The sequence below is a fragment of the Kogia breviceps genome, chromosome 3 (assembly GCF_026419965.1).
Source record: "Kogia breviceps isolate mKogBre1 chromosome 3, mKogBre1 haplotype 1, whole genome shotgun sequence".
Lineage (NCBI taxonomy): Eukaryota > Metazoa > Chordata > Mammalia > Artiodactyla > Physeteridae > Kogia > Kogia breviceps.
The window spans coordinates 154,583,196-154,587,685 of record NC_081312.1 but is presented as its reverse complement, the minus strand read 5'-3'; positions in this window follow the sequence as shown (position 1 = coordinate 154,587,685).

Below are 4,490 nucleotides of genomic sequence, written 5' to 3'. Positions count from 1 at the left end.
CACTAAGACCATTATGTGGAGGTAGAGGGCTGGCTAAGCCATCTGGTATACCCGGCACACCCAGCACAGTGCACAGCACACAGAATTGTCCAACAAAAGTTTGTGGAACTGCATTGTCACACGGCTAACCTCTTCACACTGCCTCTCTTACTGACGTGACCTCTCCCCAACCTCCAACCTCCCTTCTGGCCACTTGGAGTGTCCTGGGAGCCCTGGAGCTGGCTTTTTCATTAAACAAGGACTTCCAAGGGACAACCACCCTTTCCCTTCCCGTCCATTCTTGGGCAAGCCAGAAATTCTCAGTTCACAACAGGAAACCAATAGCTTTGTGCTATCAGAAGACATTTCCTTCACAGCACAAAACGTCTGAGTAATAATTTTGAGCCAGGCTTCACCCATTTCCTGTGGAAGGAGGCAAATTTGCCTATCCCTGTCCTGCAGAGCCCTTACTTTCCAGTCCTGCAGTGATGCAATGCCTTCTGCACTGGGAAGATGGGCCTCTCTTTTCCCTTTGCCACACCAGATCCAGCATCCTGTCTAGCAGACTCATTTGGGACAGTTTTTCAACATTCATGCAAAACAGAGTCATTGTGACTAATTTGTACTGTTGCTTGAGTATGCTTCATAGGCAGCTTTGGGAGTAAAAACTCCTGGTGAAAAGAAAGTCATCGCTGGTACTTCCCTGGTGGCACAGTGGTTAAGAATCAGCCTGCCAATGGAGGGGACACGAGTTTGAGCCCTGGTCTGGGAATATACCACATGTGGCAGAGCAACTAAGCCCATGTGCCACAGCTACTGAGCAGGCGCTCTAGAGCCCGAGAGCCACAACTGTGGAGCCTGTGTGCCACAACTACTGAAGCCCACGTGCCTAGAGCCCATGCTCCGCAACAAGAGAAGCCACGGCAATGAGAAGCCCGCACACCACAACGAAGAGTAGGCCCCGCTCACCACAACTAGAGAAAGCCCGTGCGCAGCAACAAAGACCCAACACAGCCAAAAATAAACAAATAAAATAAATAAATAATAAAAAAAGAAAAGAAAGTCATTGCTTTCTCTGAAAGTCAAGATCCAGTTTGGCAACCAGCAATTCACAGATGTTGGAGCCCGTGAAACGCCTGTGGAACTGATTCTCAGTAGCTCCCTTATTACTGATTTGGTCTGTAGGGGAAAGTGACTGTTAGACTGTGGGGTAGAAATTAGCTTTGTTCATCCCACTGTCTCGGGGCAGGGGTTAGAGCACCTGGCACGGATGACACTGTATAGTCTAAAACCGCTAAAAGAGAAGACTCTAGTCCTCCTTCGTGATCACATTAGATCTTTTAATATTAAGGCTGGAAGAGTTGAGACATTCTTGTTCAGTTGCCCCCATTTTACAAAGGGAACACTGAGGCCTGAAAAGGAAAATAACTTCCCCAAAGCTTCAGAGCAAATCAGTGTCCAAACCAGGTTAGAATTCAGGTTTCTTCATTTTCAGGACCATGGCATCCCCAAAGATGAATATTTTGAATCCCTTTCTTCTAATACTGTCTTACAAACTTCTTATGTGGATGCCAGGGCTCACCTACGAGGTAACAGAACTCTGCGTGTTTCTAAAAGGAAAAGCCAGCAGGAACTCCCAGGTTCTAGAGAGAATTTAGACCAACCTCTTTCTTCCCACAGCATCTTAGGCAGGAAGCAAAGAAGCAGTGGCATGGCTCTGGGCTTCTTCAGAGCATCTCTCGCTGGAGATATTTAATGTTTCCTAGGAAGTGCTAATGACAAGGGTGGTTATCAGTGAGCTCCCCTGGGAGAAGGTGACCCTGTCAGAAGGCAGTTAAAGCATCCCTCCTGTCCTGATAGCAGTGGTTCACCACATTGATGGGGCCTCAAGTTGGAAAGACAGAGCAGGAGCGTCGAGCAGCCCATTTATTTGTGCTAAAATCAGCATTGGAAACATTTAGCATAGATGGCAAGGATGCAGAACCTGTAGAAATCAATGGACTTAAAGCAGCACATCGGGCAGTGCAAAAGCCAAGGCCAAAAGTCCGTGGTAAGTTCCCTGAAGCAAAAAAGGGGATGTCCCACACCTGGTGGGACAGTGATGGTGTACAACGCACAGGCGACCATATGGACGAGATCAGAACCATTCTTCCCAGACTGGTTACAGGTTCTCACTGGTCCCCTAGGGGAAGAAGCTTGTGCCATGGTTGGATATAGGTATGTACATACGTTTTCTCTAGTTTTCAATTCATACAGTGAGCTTCACCATTGTCTTTTTTTTTTTTTTTTTTGGGGTGGGGGGCGGCCGTGCTGCGAGGCACGTGGGATCTTAGTTCCCCAACCAGGGATTGAACCTGTGCCCACGGCAGTGGGCTTCACCATTTTCAACATGTGCTTTTGCCTTTACATAAAGTCCAGAGATAAACTCCCATCCAGGTATTATTATTGATAAATACTTTATCAAGCAGGTTCCCAAGAGGGAACGAATGGCACGCTCAAATTTGGATAATTTGAGGAGGATTTGATAAAGGGAGTGATTATATAAGGGTGGAGGTTAGGGGAGTGGTGCAGTCAGTGATCTGGGGCTTGTACAGCTCAAAGGGACAAGGAAAGAGATCAGTCACAGGACTTGGAGGGGGAGGGTCTTATACAGAAGATGCTTTGAGAGGACCAATGACTTTTGGTCAAGAGACACAGTCAACTGCAGGCAGGTTCAAAGGGAGAAACCTGCAGTACAAATACACTGACCTCACTCTCTTCCTGGGGTCTCCCACTGGTCAAACCCAGCAGGAAGGTAGAGGGCCAGGGGGCGTATTGATGCAGTGCATACAACTCAGCTTCCTGGGCACAGATGAGGGTGGGGAAGGGTGGAGGGCAGATCAGAAGGGCCAACAGGGACTTCCCTGGTGGCACAGTGGGTAAGACTCCATGCTCCCAATGCAGGGGGCCTGGGTTCGATCCCCGGTCAGGGAACTAGATCCCACATGCATGCCACAATTGAGTTCGCATGCCACAATTAAGGAGCCCACCTACCACAACTAAGGAGCCCACGTGCCACAACTAGGGAGACTGCCTGCCGCAACTAAGACCCAGTGCAACTAAAGCAATAAATTAGAAAAATAAAATTAAAAAAAAAAAAAAAGAAGAGCCATCAAGAGGCCTCTGGCATAATCACTTGGACTGGACAGTCTCTAGCTGACACTGGCTATTAGCTGTGACATCTGCCATGCCTACAAGTCTTTTAGGGAGATTCGTGCAAGAAGGATGAGGCCAGATGTGTTTCCCTTATTTTCAGTCAGGACTGTGGACCCAAATCCCTCTTTTGACCCTGGGGCCCTGGCGAGCTACCCAGGCCCACATGTGAGCCACAGAACTCTCCTGGCTCCTCTGCTCTAAGCCAGAAGTAAATAAAGGCTGAGTAGCCTCTTTGGCCCCTTTCCCCAAGGCCCACACCCTAATCTTGGCCCTTGATATCCAAGGGCGAGAAGAGGCAAGGCAGAACAAGGAGAAACATCTCATTAAGGGGAAGAGAGTGTTTCATTTCTTCCTAAAGTTTGGAACAGCTGGCCTAATCTACCCACTGCTGTTCTTTCCTGGGGTGGGACCCCTCCCAGGTGGGAGACAGTCCCAGGCCTGTCATACTCCAGGTGCACCAGAGTCAACTTCTCCAGCGTGGAAAGCCCAAGAGAAAGACCAGGTCATTACAGAAAGTTTTTTAAAAAAGAAAAAAAAAAAAAGACTGAGCTAGTTTTATAAATTATAAAAGTAATACATGCTAGTGGTAAAATTTTCAAAATTAAAAATACAGAATGCTTTAAGACAGAAAGAAAACTTTTGCCTCTCCATTTTCCCGTCCCCAAGGCCCACTCACCATCCTCATTTCTTAGAGTTTAAAACTGTCCTAGGTTCTTATGTTTCCTTCTGTAACTTTATATATGATTTTTAAAGTTTTAAACATTGGCAGGATCATGTTATGCATGCTCTCCTGCATATTGTTTTGTTTCAGTTTAGGCACCCGACCAATATCTAGGCTGCTGTTAGGCTGCTAGAACTATAGTCACTTCCTTTCTTTTAAAATTAATTAATTGATTGATTTTTGGCTGCGCTGGGTCTTTGTTGCGGCGCGTGGGCTCTCTAGTTGCGGCGCGTGAGCTCTCTAGTTGCGGCGCGTGAGCTCTCTAGTTGCGGTGCGTGGGCTTAGTTGCGGTTATGTGGGATCTTAGTTCCCTGACCAGGGATCGAACCCGGGCCCCTGGCATTGGGAGCGCAGAGTCTTAACCACTGTGCCACCAGGGAAGTCCCCCTATAGTCACTTTCCGAAGATGGTCCAGTCTTTGTGAGGTCGCGACTGCTGTGGTCTCCACTTCCTCATGTAGTCATCCACTAGCACCTTCTTCTAGCTGACCTCCGTGGGTCTTTATTCTTTGGAACTGAAGACAGCCCCAATTGATAGAAATTCTTATGAATCCTCCATCATCAGGTACAATCCATTTGCTTACCTGCTCAATCCA